This window comes from Cyprinus carpio, chromosome B20 (assembly GCF_018340385.1).
Source record: "Cyprinus carpio isolate SPL01 chromosome B20, ASM1834038v1, whole genome shotgun sequence".
In the NCBI taxonomy this organism is placed as follows: Eukaryota; Metazoa; Chordata; class Actinopteri; order Cypriniformes; family Cyprinidae; genus Cyprinus; species Cyprinus carpio.
Window position 1 is genome coordinate 28,155,019 of NC_056616.1, and position 15,832 is coordinate 28,170,850.

At 36.4% G+C, this 15,832-nt stretch overlaps 1 pseudogene; it reads right to left on the minus strand.

The window, feature by feature from the left end:
• Window positions 1–8,258: 8,258 nt before the first annotated feature.
• The window catches only part of LOC109044947, a 37,441-nt pseudogene continuing 29,867 nt past the window's right edge, over window positions 8,259–15,832 (minus strand).

Genomic DNA, 15,832 nt, shown 5'->3' on the forward strand with positions numbered 1-15,832 from the left:
TATTTCTCCCATATGGTGTAGTTACAGCATCTACCAACAGGGGCTACCTGAATTTGAATTTGACAATGCATTTTAATACTTTTACCATATTTAAATCCATTAAATCCACAATGTTTTTTAAGTTATCATGCTTCCAGGTGTTGTTGATTAGTATGGAACTAACCAGCAACACCTGGAAGCATGATAACTTAAAAAAAATATATTTAATATGGTAACTAAGTATTAAAATGCATTGTCAAATTCATCAAAAACATAGCAGAGCAGAATTTCGCAGACACAGATTCCTACAGGCCTGGTTTAATCCTGCTCTGTGGAATGTGCATGTGTGAGTGTGTATTTCCTGTTGCTAATGAAAGCTCATTGACACCCTGAACACAGCCTGTGCAGCCACTGGGGCATGTCACTAATTAACACCGAAATAATCCGTGTCCCACTCTGACCTTTCCAGGCCTTCCAAGGTTTTGTGCTGCTGGCACCAAAATTGATGTCAATTATTTCAGATTTCATGTATTTTCACCATGAATAAGTATTGTCTGAAATGACTGATGATTATGTTTCATGAAATGTGATTAAGAGGACAAAAGGAAAGGTGTGCTTTGAAGGGCTATTCCTGCTTAGTATTTCCTTTGGAGATGGGCACATTTTGACTTTGATTACATTTTAGGTCATTTATCCTGAGCTTTTGGATATTGGACCATAATTCATAAAATGCTAGAAATGGCTTCTGTTATCCAAGTAAGCCCTTCACGATCAATGAGAAAAGAGTCTAGTGAACTTTAAAGGGCTTCTTTATTGAGGATATATAGTGACCCCAAAATGCATTTGAATACTTAAGCCACACATCAAAATGTCTGAATTATATAGAGTATATGAGTTATATGAAAATATCAAACAAAGTGGATTTTCGGCAAATATAAGATGCTAGAACTTTTCTCTGAACTTTTTAAAATAATGCATGAGACATTTTGTGGCTTCAGTGTCCAAATGCTTTTTGAGGCCACAAGCAATGCATGCTTGGAATAACAAATGAGAACAACTTTTGGGGGGAAAGCTCTGGCAATGGTGCAGACAGAGGAAAGCACAAAAACATAAGGAGTAACAACAACCAAAAACTCTTTGAGTGTCAGACGTCAGCGCTGTCTGGTGTCACAGGTGACAACAACAGATCTGTTTAAAGGAGTCATGTTTAATGCAAAAATATCTCTAAAGCAGCAGCCTCACAGAATGTATTCTCAAGGCAATCTCAGGAAGCCTCATGTGCACATTACAGTTCAGGATGGAAGATATTCCTCAAAACAACCATTAACCTCTAAAGACCCCACCAAAGCATAATTACAAACATTTGTAAGCTATTAACTAAAACCTATTTTTTAACTAAATACAGGTTAACCAACATATAAATACCTCTTATAATCAAAAATGTATCACAATATTTATTATTTGAATAATTATTTCATTATATCCTCAAGATATAAGTCAAAGCATATGTACAGTAAGTGGATACTTAGTTTTGCCACTATTTTGCAACTTTAAAAATGCAGGTTTGCTATTTTGTGCACTGTTTTTTAATAATTTACCCGTAAACAAAATATGCAATAAACATAATTTTAAAACAAGAAAACACATCATCAGTATAAATACTTGGGTCTCATAGGGTTAAACTTGTGTTGAAACTCTTAAACTCCTTTATAAGGCCTCATGTGCCTGAAAGTTACCGAACAACTGTCATTGTCCCCCGAAAGCACCATAGTTCTGAATCTCATAACCATGATCACATCCAACTGCTGAGGAAATGAAAAGATGCATCAGTTTAGAGATGTATGACAATTTCATATTTGATGTATTTCAGGTTTTATAGTTAGCACATCTGGCGGCTAATATCCCACAATCTTTTCTCATCGAGTCTTTTTCTGCTTCAGTATTGTAGTACAAGGCTATAGGTCTACTTTAGTTTTTACTAAGAGTAAATTGCACTTTGAGTCATAGCTCTAATCTGAAAGAATGCTCTGATGATTATATCCCAAGGATTTCATAACCGCCGATGATTTAGTATCGTGGCACCAACAACAGGAAATAAACAACAACGCCGGTCACAAATAAGCAAGTAGGCCATTTGTAAGAATTTAGGAGCTGCGGTGAAAAATGTCTTAAATCCCAGCTTGTGTATTTTCACCACAGACATCCTTCTGAGAAAGTGGAACAGCTGTCTCTCTCTCACCAAAGTTTAATGTTCATGTTTATACATCTAACAGTATTCTAACGGTGTGCAGAAAATAATAGCTTAGGATGTTCAAAACAATCTGCAAATCAGCCCAAATGTCAAATCAGTTAAAATTGACCAATTACAAAGTAAACAACTAACTCACTTGACATTATGGACTTTAGATTCCAAACGAACAGAACTCTTGAGCTGATTTTAGCGATGATGACTCAGCTTAGTGAGATCTATAATGCTTCTGACCATCATGACACCTGCCCTGCTGCTTACAGGCAAATTTGCTGACTAATGATCTGAAAAGGAGTTGACTATTCATAATAATAGCCGAACAACAGTTAGTGGTAATGAAGTGCAGACAGAAAATATTGTTACTGTATTCCTGTATTTAATTGTTCAACTTGTTTTTAATGTATGGATATATAAACATTAGAAAATATTATAGAATCAGTGCCTGCGTGATAGTGGTTAAATGCTTTAAACTGAACTTAAAATCCAACCCAAGAAGATTTTGTCCCGGTGATTGTCAGAAGACTGAAATGACTACTGGAGTGTTGGATGTGTGTGCAGTTACCAGGGTTAATTGTCAGTCTGATCCCTAAGATCTCCGTTAGCAGCTCTGCCATGACTCCAGGACCTTTTTGCGTGACGCCTGTCATTAATGTTTCAGAGCTCAAGCTCACCGTTGAGACTGTTTGCTTGTCTGCAGATGGTGCTGTATTGATAAATGAAAAGCATTAAGCAGAATCTTGTTTCATCTGCTCAGTGGAGGAAGCCACAGAAGCTGCTGGCATACCAATTTACAACCCATCACTTATCTTTCCTTGTATGCTGTCTGTAAGCACTTATTTAGAACTATATATTGGTTTTATGTGAAGGGTCTTGGGGGTGGGCTCTTTTGATAGGGGCCAATAAGCAATCATCTAGAAACCACACCTTCCAAGCATCATTCGCATTGTGGCAGGAAGTGCCAGTCACATTTTTCCTGTTTTGTAGACCAGAAAGTTATTCTGTGTATTTTGTATGCACCGGGTTATTCTAGGCAAAAAGCAATCAGTCAACAGATCAATTTTACTGCAAAACACACATCAGTAACACCTGGAGCGTGTTTTGACTGAACTCCCCATCTGCAGGAACGAAATAAACGTTTGCCAGGAAAGATGCCAACTATCACATCACCATTAAATGGCCTCTCATCAGTTTTTTTGTGCCACGTTTATATGCACTGCACAGATGTCAATACATTATGTAAAATCAAAGCCAATATAGGCATTTTCACATGTAAAAGGAGGCAGGAGACAATGAAAAAAAAAATCTCTCAGCTGTCCACGCAATGTGACAGTCCAGTTTTTTTTCCCAATCAACACCCACAATTCCATTTGGCTTGTTCTTTGTACTGAAATTGATTTTGTTATTTCCTTTTTCACAGTTAAGTAGTGGGATACCAGTTTAACTTCAAGCTAACTGAAAAGAAAAATGTGTCTAAAGGGATCAAACAAAATAGCAGAATATCATAAAGACAGATGAAAACCCAGATGCTAGAACTGCTTTTTGGTTTCCGATGATGGATCCAAAATAGCAGAAATTACAGTATCTAATATTCTTAAAATAATTAATGTGGGCCAGTTGGACCACCTTGATAGATTCTACTGGACTCTCACTCCTTCATTAAGGAAGATTGAACTGACAGACAGACCAGAACAGACAGACAACACAGACAGACAGACAGACAGACAGACAGAGACAGACAGACCAGACGACTAGACAGACAGACAGACAGACAGACAGACAGACAGACAGACAGACAGACAGACCGAGACAGACAGACAAGATAGATAGATAGATAGATAGATAGATAGATATAGATGATATAGATATAGAATTGAATGGTAAAGAGTGTGACAGCAAACAGAATGAAACTCCCTCACCTCTTTGGCTCTGACATGCACTTCTGCTGTGATCGCTTCACTCAAACACTATCTGCAATCTCTGTTCCTGTGGTTCGAAAAGACAGAGACATTCAAGAATAATGCCGTTTTTTGTTTTTTGTTGCCCTGGGTTACTCTGCACTAGCTGATCACGCTCTCATATTCGATTCATTGGACTCCCTCCCTGTGCTCTGGTAAGTATTGTGTTTCTGGTAATTCAAAGGGCTGCCAGTATGATAACGCTAATGAGACTTTTTGCAATTAACCCGATGGTCTCGTCGGTGGGCCTGAGGGGAAATTTGTGCTGATGGTGTCATTATGGGTTAGATCGCAGCGAAAAGAGAATATCTGAAAAGAAAAGTCTACAAATACATCAGGACAAGGAGCCAGAGGACAATGTTATGCTACTGCAGAACAGTGATACGATTCAAAAGGGTGGTATTGATGGTGTGTGATGAAAGCAGCGCTCCAGCTTGACTGAGGAAGTGTGTGTACAATACATAATGTGTGTTATAAATTATTGGCTTCTTCTGACAGGGAATGGATGGGTTACGCTTGTGTGGTAATCTTCTTCTGCCTCTCGTCTCCTCCTCTTCGCTTCCTTTCTTCAGTGCCTACTTTGAACATAAAAGAGTTTTACTTTTTGCACAAAGTCTGTAGATTTTAACTCTCTTAGTTTGTGAGCCTGATCCATAAGCCTATTCTATCCCAAAAGGAACTAGAATTTGACTTCTACCATCTCATCTGTTTGCTGTAGAAGCTGACCTATCGTTGATTCTACTTGGCATTGCATTAGCGGACAAGGAGAGTTAAAAGTCATTCATTCTAATCACACGCTAATCAGTCCAGATTAGAATTGATACAGAGAGAAAATGGATTCATCCCCTCACCCCTTGAGATTCTGGAGTTTAATAGAGATGGATAATGCTTGTGATATCTTCTTCAAAGACCCTCAGATTGATTGTGTGTCCATCAATACACAGTAAGTAGATTATCCAGTGGACTGACACTTTGAACATCAGTGCTAAAGAACAACCCTCATGAGCTTCACCTAAATAACAGGGACTTAATTCAAAACTGGACTGTTACCAAAAAAGTACAGCAAAAAGTATGACTAACATTTATTTCTATAAAATACTACTGACAAAAACTGCATCTTTTAACTGTCTGTTGCAATACAAACAACCAGTCAGTAAATACAGTTTTAAATCAATTTAAAATCCTAAGCCCCGTTCACACCAAGAATGATAACTATAAAGATAACAATATTACTATCCAAAACAGCGAACGATATTGTCTGTTTATGTTTAGTGCATGCTCTTCTGCCGCTTTGAATTTGAGCTCATTATAGCAAGATGGATTCTGAGTAGGCGTCAATATTTGTAATATTTTATCACTGGAAAAAATCATTCTGAATGTGATTCCAAACGATATCGTTTTCTCTGTGCCTTTATCGTTATAGCTGTGGTGTGGACCTCTGCTATTCTTAAATATTCTGAACGATTTTTAGAACTTTATCTTTAACACAACATTTAACCCCAACACACACCAATAACAATAACAAAAAAGAATACTGCTTTAAATATATTAGCGTCACTCGTCTGCTGCTTTAAATTCTCGAGCGCGTTATAGCAGGATGGATTCTGATTGGGTGTCAAAGTTTTTATCGTTCATCAGCTGGAAAAAATCGTTCTGAAAGTGATTCGGAATGATATTGTTTTCTCTGTGCCTTTATCGTTATAGCTGTGGTGTGGGCTTCACTATTCTTTGATATTGATAATTTATCTATCTATCTTTATCGCTATCTTTATAGTTATCATCCTTGGTGTGAGTTAGTTGTTAGTGTCAATGCTGATGCACAATAACATTGTTTATTATAAGCGTACACTGAAGTTATGTCATTGCCACTTTAAATGCTAGAGCTGAGTGTCTGTCAATGTTTTTATCATTCATCAGAAAAAATTGTTCCGAAATTGATTCCAATGATGTAGTTCTTTGTCATTTTCTGTGGTATAGACTGTTATTACAGAATGAGAACAATTATTAAAACTTTAGTTTTTGTCCTTGGTGTGAACAGCCCTTAATACCCTGCACGCTTCATATTGCTTGTTTCAAGTGCTCTTCAGAGTAAGTAAGGGGCAGTGATGCTCACTTTCGAATGACTTTCTCCCATTCATCAAGCAGATTCTTCACAAAGATGGGTTTTGGCAGTCACAAGGGGGATAATTAATGTGAAGGAGAATAAGAAAGCATATTTACCAGAGAGAAATCAAGTTAATGCAACTCCTCAAGCCTAATACAGAGACAGATGGGTCTTAATTATCAGTTAATCAGTTTAATTACCCATAATTATCCTTTTCTAATTATCCTACCATTTTGGTCTGCAGATACATCATCAACATCCATGTCACAAAAGCCTTGTATTGTCAATTTACAATGAGCCAACACAAGACACACACTGCTTTCCAAATGACTGTCGGCCAACAATCATTCATTAAATCATTAACCTGATTACCGTGTACTGCTCGTTATGATTACACAAAGATGAAATCAACTGATGATGCACAACTGATTTTTTTATCTGAGCATATACACAAGTTTAAGGGTGATCCTCTTTTATTTTTTAATGCAATGGAGAAAGTAAGTAAAAAATATGCACTCTGAGGGAACTTTTTACAGCTTAAAATTATAACTGCTTCTGCCTCCTACTGAGTAAACAGTATGCAATATTTAGCAGTTCTTGTGAAGGAGAAAGACACCTCTCTAATGATCTAATTCATTATTCACTGTGTGAGTTACAGATGGCGAGGGTGAGAGATTGCATCTATGTGCTAATGACGGCCTGTCAAAATGTGATACCGCCTCTCTATACAAATTCCTTAGGATGGGAATAAGAGACTACAGATGTTAATATATGCCTTTAAAAAAAAAAAATCCAACACACAATACACAACAAGACTGCGTCAACGGCCTGTGAGTCATAGTATACTCAAGTGTTGACGTCACACATACTTCATGTTTGATTGTCCATCATGACAACAATCAAGCATCAAAAGCTTAGAATTTTTCTTATTTACTGATGTCATATAACTGGCTGAGACTGGAAAACAACTTGTGCACCTACATTTGGGGTTATCTTTTGAATCAGTGTATGAAGCACAGCTCATACAGAAGTCTGTTGGTCATTGCAGACTCATGTAACCATCTTGAACCCATCTGGAAATCTCTTTGCCCACATGTAAAATACCCGATCACATCGAATTCCTATTAAAATGACTGGTTTTTGCAAGTGAAAATGCACAGAACAAAGCCTAAATGTTTTCTGCCCTCTATGAATGCTACTTTTTCAGACTTTACAATATAAGCCCACTGAGATCTTGGGTAAAAGAAAAAAAAATTTTTTTGACATCGGTGGTCTTATTTCAGACTATACATCATAAAGCTTTTACAATGATTAATAGCATTGACACAATTGTGTCAAATTCCAACATCATTACTGACAAGCAACAATGAAGTGACAAACAGGACTGTAGATACAAAATTACATACGCTGTCAGAAGTTTGTTCGAGGAAAAGATTAATAAACAATTAAATTCTTTGAGTCCAGTAATTAGCCTAGGAAGGGAAAATTGTACTTTAGGCACAAAAGGCTAAAAGGAAAAGCAGACTAGAACAGTGATAAATCTGAAATTATACTGTATATGAACCCACATATAAGCCTAATATATAGAATAATTTAGCAAAATAATTACAGCTGCAATTGAAATCAATTATGTATTACAGAATTCTGTTCAAGAAAATGTAAATTGTTTGGTGAGGGGAAGTTTGATCATGCTCACGGTATGTAGAAAGGTTTGCTTTATCATCCTTTTTGCACATCACTTTTGACCGATTTACTGCGCTTATTTATTTACTATGCTTTATACATCCCACTGAGTGGCGATATGGCTTTGAAGAGTTTGTGTTCTTATATTTATGATTCCCTGAGTGAGACTACTTCAGTATAAGATCCCAACAAATCAAAGGGAGTAAATGCAAGTGGGATATATTCACAATGTGTTTGATAAAACAAGTATCCTCTTCACATATCGAGCATGTTTGTGTTATAAAAAAATCATTGCAACATTTTCAGTATTATTCTGTACCACAAGCACTTTCAGTCCCTGCTGATCTTCAGTGGTCTATTTCCTTCTAGCTGCTCCTTGGTAAAATGCTCCTCATGTCCGAGAGCACCATGGATCTGTAGTTGCGTTCCAGCCCCTCCATGTACTCCAGGTAATTACTCACCCTGAAGCCGTGGATTGGTTCCTCCTGCAAGTGGGCAAAAGAAGCAGAGATTTGATGAGCAGTGCTTGAGAGAGCCGGTTTGTGGAAAAAGAGGTAGAACGGGTTTTATAACACAGCTTTAGAATAGATTGCGCTCAATCAGTTTCGATAAGAGTTTTGATATCCTTGTTCCAGTCTGAGCAGATCCTGATTATCCTGCACACAGATTGGCTAAAATCACCCAGAAAGTTGTGTACTGCTGAATGAAATCATGCAAGATTTTACCCATTATAAATATTGTGCCAAATCTCACTGCCTATAGTAACAAATGGCATATATTAATGAAACAAGAGGTCACTATGTGAGATGGGGCTACACATTCTGGTACTAAATAAACAATGCACCGCCTAATATACTCTGACATTTAGCTGGGGATAAATAATATTGTTTAGACAAAGCCAAATGAATTACATTTTGTTTACGATGAGTCAGCGAATGCAAGTCCTAAAGCTGTGCCTCAAGTTACAGAAGGACACTTCGGTTCATGGTGAATGGATGAAAATGAGAGAAAGGATAATAAATCTTTATGAGTTTTGCTGCATTAAATAAAATATGCCTGCAGTGTAAGAAGTTTTGTGATAATAACTGCAGACCACAGCAAGTTGGTATGGCAATAACAAACAAAATAGATAAGAGCAAACAAAAAACTAATGACTGGAATAGTCTATTACAAAACAAATGATAAACACTTTCATCCACTGCTGATGAAAGCTAGATAAAGCCATACATTTTAATACAGAGCATCTTGATATACAACTGAATAGAGTCAGATAATAACTGACAATGAGTGAAAAAGTAAACTAAAGAAAACATAAAGATCATGATCTGGAGAATATGAAAGACAGAACCCTGGTCTTCTCAATCACAATTTCACATAGAATTAGATTTCATATGACCTACTGTAACATGACCTATTATAACATCTAATAAACTCTATGATGAACTTGCAGGAATTCTTCACCAAAAAATTTATACACCTTCAAGCCAGTCCAAACTTACTTTCATGGAACACAAAATTAGAGGTGCTTAGCATCACTAATGTCAAACCTGGTGTAATGAAGTTTGAATATAAAATTTTGGGCTTTTGTTGTATGTCAAAAAGCAGCTTGGAGATTCTGCTAAATATCTAATTTTGTAATGTGTAGAAGAACAAAACTGAGATTTGAAATGACATGGGGGGGGGGGGCTTTTTCACACACCATTAATTACAGCTGGGGAGTAGCAAAAACAACTACATATAACCACAGAGCCCATTAGGAAGAACAATTGTGAAAGTCCAGATGTTTCCCTAAAGCTTTTACCCACAAAGCCATTCAAAACTAGACAATGGCTGCACGCTGGTGTGTTTAAAATGAAACACAAAAAATTACATTTTAATTAAAAGTACCCATTATCTAAAGACATTAAAACTATTCCGCTGCCTATGGTTACTGATAAAAACAAAGAAAAAAGGCCTAAAATGGCTCTGCAGTAGTGCTTTGAACTCACTAGCCAGACTGTGTAAATGGTTTTCAAAGTGTTGGATGTATTTGGCAGGTGACAGACAATTGCTTTTTGAATCCTGCAAACAAAGAATGACTTTAGTAGGATTTGATTTCTCCAATGTTGAATCATCCAAAATGGATTCATTGTACATTTACTCTGGCATTCAGCTTCAGAGTGACATCAGGAGGGATTGTTATGAGTCATTTTCCATCCAGATCTTTAATTTAGATTAAATATAGATAAGTTTGGTAATCTTGGATATGTACAAATCCTCAGAAACCTTTCAGGAATTGTCTGAAACACTTTCTCTATTGTACAGGGTACACCGGATGCACACACAAAGACTGAAAAGTTTTAAACTTTCAAGGGTGAAACAAGGACAAGAGTGTGTTTAATCTTGTACACTGTAAACCTCTGTGCATCCGTTAAAACAACACTGGCTCAGGATTTTCTCACCTTAAAGGACTAGTTCAGTCAAAAATGAAAATTCTATCATTTACTTTTTTCGAATAGACTTTCTTTCCTCTGTGGGGCACTTTTATAAGTTTATATGGTGCCGTTTTATCCTTTTTAGAGCTTTCATTAAACGAGCAGTGTGAACATTCAGCTAAACATCTCCTTTGTGTTCCACAGAAGAAAGTCATACTGGTTTGGACTGAGGATGAGTAACATTATATTTTTTTCATTTTAAAAAGTTATACTGCACCTTAAAAGAAAGACCTGCAGGTCCTGCGTCTGTGTGTGCTGCAGAATATCCTGCTGCAGGTGACGGAGGGCAGAGATGCACATGTACACCTGGTAATCTGGTCCCATGATGACACATGTGGCTACATAGTGACAGATCTCAGACCAGTCCAGGTAGTTCCAGAAGCACTGACCAAGCCACTGAATACAGATCTGCATAACAGGTGGAAGGACAAACAGAGTAAGAGCAAGGAAAAGTAGTTTTCAGAAAATCAACGTTTGCACCATAAATGTTTCGTTAAATCAATTCGATATGAGATGCTGGAAAAATAAATGAGAGATCAAAAACTTCTGAGTATCGAATTCTAACATGATGCCCTCAAGGTCTGATGCAGTCTATTACCTGTTAAGAGTCCATAATTAACCATGAAACAAAATCATCACACCACTTTCTTAATAAGCTTTTTTGTTATTTTCCAGCAAATATATCTATATTTATTTGAGAAGTGAAACTGCAAGATATTTATTTTTGAAAGAAATTAATACTTTTATTCAGCAAAGATGCATTCAATTTGAGTGCCAATGAAGACATTAATATTGATACAAAAGTATTTATATTTTAAATAAATGCTGTTCTTTTGAACTTTCTACTTATCACAGAATCCTGAGCATAAAATTGTATAAATAAAACATGAAACATAAAAGAGTTTCCACAAAACATCTAAAGCAGTAGGGCATCAAAAAATTGATGGTAAAAATAATCAATATTTCCATGAGCTGCAAATCAGCATATTAGAATGATTTCTGAAGGATCCTGGAATAATGGCAGCTGAAAATTCAGCTTTACCCATAAAAACGAATAAGTAACATTTAAAATATATTAAATTAGAAAAGACAGCTATTTTAAATTGTAATAATATTAATGTCATTACTGTATTTTGATCAAATTTGATTGATGAAAATTTGACTGACCACAAACCTTTGAACAGCACCAGAGTTTATTTTTGACTTACATCTTGTTTTAAATATAAATCTAACAAAACTATGTGGTTTATGCTTATATTAGTATTTTCACTGGAAAAACAAGTAAAAAAAAAATACTTTGTATGAATAACAGGAAAAATGTTTTCTTGAGCTCAGACAAAAAAAAATATCAAGTCTCTTAAAGTCATAATATGCAGAAAATCCCTTTCATCTCCAGGCTTGATGCATTTCTGTTTTGTTACTGTGGCAGTGAACTAAGTTCAGGTCATATAATCCTCCCTTAGAAGCTGTTCAATTATTCTGTGGTATCGTAGATGGGGTTCCAGTTCTGCTACGCGTACATGCCTCCTGTACATTCAGACCACTCTGGGAGGCAATTTATACAGCATCTGTGTCTCTCTTTCAGACACTCTTCCTGCTTTGTCTAGATTTCGAAACACTCTCCCCGAGTGCACGGACACGGACGCCCTCTATGATGGAGGTGACACTCAATTTAAAACAGAAAATCTTCTTTCCTTCAGTTTCTGTCCATTCAAAACTAGTTATAAGTTTTAGAACTTTGGGTATTTTTGTAGCAACTGCAGAGGGTTTTTTGCATTATACTGCTGTGTAAAAGTTCCCACACCGATGATGGCCTATTGAAAGTGTTCAAAGGATAAAGAATAAAAAAAAAAAAAAAACTAAAAGCAGAAAACACAGTTACTATTCAATATATTTGTCCTTGACTGCTAGAAAAAGGAGCATATCTGACTCAGTCTGACAGAAGACTTGAGGCAGATCTTTGAGATCATGCATATTAAACGCCAGAGAGAGCACAGCGTTGAGTAATCACTGAATTTGTCTATGAAGATTGCCAGTCATTCAGGTCATAGCAGAATGTCCTTTATATTTATATAGCAAGACGTCTTTATATTTCTTCCCTGGCAGTGTTACACTCATTCACCCAGCGATCACGATTCACACCGTCAGTGGTTTAACTCCCACTGGGGATTTGTGATGAAGTAACATATGATGAGCTTAAATACAGGACATCCCTGTTGGACATTGTTTGTCTTTTTTGACAATGGCTTTCATTAAATGGAAACCTTAAAGCTTCTTTTTTGTTGACAATAGATTGATAAACAATTCTCCTTACAAATTTGGGAAGATGGGTGCTGTTCTGGAACACTAAAAATACCAGATCTGCTACACAAAATGCGTACAGGTTGGCATTGGCAAGTCTGATTGGTTGTTTACCAACAGAGATGATTGGTGTGAAGTAATTAAAAATGAAGTACTTAAAACACAGCACCTGAGAGGGAGTGAAGCCAGACATCCTGAAGGCAGAAAAACCAGAGGAACCTCGGCCTTGAGCAACATTTCAACATAATGAGCGGTGCAAGAGTAGATGGGATGAATGCCCGACTGAGCGATCTCTATAGGGAGATGTACCCTAAAAAACACGAAAAATATCAATCAATAAAAGTATGAAGATGCATTGCGCAAGGTGCAGTGACCTTATGATCCTAAGCTGCATTAGTTCTTACGTGTCATGACTGATAATGAAGTGCAAATGAAATTTGAGAACTCTGCAAAGAGAGAGAAGACTCGTAAATAAACACAAAACCAATTTTCTGATGCTTTCCCCCCATTTCTTAAGTGAAAATCCCCTTTTTTAAATTCTTAAAAATAGAAACATTATGCAAAATAATAGAAAATATCCCCTTTTGTGTTCTCCTGGAGAAAAAAAAAGTGTATTACAACGGCAAGAAGGTGAGTAAATAATGACAGAACTGTTCCTTTAAGAGTTCTGGCCACCACAGAAAACAACAGAACACCGCACATGCTAATGAATCGACCAAGCTTTATTAGCTGCCTCTTCAACTTCCTGTTTAGAGAGGTCTGTGACAAATGTGAGGGCTGTGTCTTTTTCCTGATTGTCCATCATTGTCTCTCAGCTAAATGATTTACATGGCATGGCCACTCTGACAGCTCAAGAAATATGGAACTGTAATCAGACAAAACTCGTGTGTGTGTGTGGAGCATTATCATATCCTGCACATATTTTTACAGCTGAAACTCTATTAACTGAGCTCTGTTCACTATCCGCTGTTCTGAGAGAGAGAGAAAAATAAAGAGAAACGAGAGAGAGAGAGAGAGAGAGAGAGAGAGTGAGTGAGTGAGTGAGTGAAGTGAGTGGTGAGTGAGAGAGAGAGAGATTGCTCCATCCAAATTTTATGGGAACCACTGTAATGACTATTCCCCCAGTAATATCATGATATCCAGCATTTCCTCCCAGTATTAACTTTTCCTATGCAAATGGAGATTAGAATGATAATGCAGGTCAAAATGCTGAGTTTTGTTTACGGCCACATGGATATGAAAGCAACGCAAGCATATACATAATATAAATTCAGAACATTACTAAACATGAGAAAGATGCAGCTGTTATTAGTAGTACAAAATTGCAACCTGGGCCAAGCTTAAGACATTTAAAGGAATAGTTCACCCAAAAAAAAGCAAGACTGCTTTTTTTTAATCAAAAATATAGTAAAAACAACAATATTGTGAAATATTATTACAATTTAAACCAACTTATTAAGACTTCAGTGTGACATGATCCTTCAGAAAGAAGGATCTGCTGCTCAAGAAACATCAGTTATTAATAGAAATGTTTAAAACTGTTGTGATGATTTTTTTCCAGGGTCTTTGATGAATAGAAATTTTCAAAAAGATATTTATTTGAAATAGAAATTAATTGTAACTATGTAAAACCATGTCTCTTTTTTTTTTTTTTCATTTAATGCATGCTTGCTGAATACAGGTATTAATTTAAATGACTTAATTATATTTTTTTGTGCCAACCTACTACTTTAATTTGTTGTGTGTGTACAATTTGTTGCTCCGTTCTTGATGACAGCTGCCCCAGCATGTACTAAAGGGTTGACATGAATGAGAACAAAGAGAGAAATGAAACAGGCTTTAACTCACAGAGCTGTGCAGTCTTGGGGGCCACAGGAAGGCAGACGGCAGCAGACGGGAGAAACGCAAGAGCAGACTCAGAGAACGACCCACGTCGCCATGCATGAGCAGAAAAACTGAGGCGGCAAACCAATCGTGACCAGGATAACCACCCTGAAAACAGGCTGACAGTCGGGTCAAGGAATCTTCAATACATTTTAGAGGCTGACCTATTTTCTCCAACAGCTACAATGCCAAAATAGTGGCCCAAAAGTATTTAAACACTAAAGTCCATTGATCTCAAGTGAGTGAGTGATCTCAAGGTGATATTTAGTAGATAAAGTCTAGAAGTGTCCTAGCAGATCATGAAAGATCATGTGTCCGCAAATGTTTAACTATAACTTGATCAATTAATTTTGATCACATAAATGCAGCCTTGGTGTGCATATATATACATATATTTTTTTAAAAACATAAAAAAATTCTAAACCCCAAACATCTGAACGGCAGTCTATGTATTATTTTATCATTTAAAACCTCATGAAAACCCTTCAAAGGTGCACTTGGGCTATATTTATGATCATATATTTATATAAATGAATGCTATTTGGTTTAATAATTTGTTATATAATGTAAAGACAGTAATACTTTTTTTTAAAAATGGCTTGCTTATCCAATTATGTTTTGGGGGCTAATTATTGAAAATTAATTCCAGAAAAATGACTGAAACACAGAAAATGTCCAATCAATGGATGGTGGTAGATTTTGGAGCTTCTATTTGACTAATGCATACCTGATGCTAAACTTTTATCTGTAAAGGAAAACAGCACGAAGAAATTAAAAATAGCATTCAGCTTATCATTATGATTAATGATTCATCCACATTAACATAAGTCAATACGTGGTCTACAGCAAATTAGAATATTGTGCACAGTCAAATGTAACATCTGAATTTTCGCTTGATTAATATTATAAAGTGTAATGAGAAGGATACAGAGCTCAGAAGTGACACGGACTCGTTGTTGAGAGAGGAACTCCTGACAGTGCTTTGAGCAGAAGACACAGATCCTGCTCTGAATCTTCTCTCAATAGCTTTAGGAACTTGCCATACCAACACACACACACACACACACACACACACACACACACCATGTTTACATAGCAGCTTCATTAATACCCCATTCAATAAGACCTTGCTAAACAAAGATGAAAAGACATTGTTTAAAATGTTCTCCTCCAAACACCAACTTACGGACATTTTACATAATTA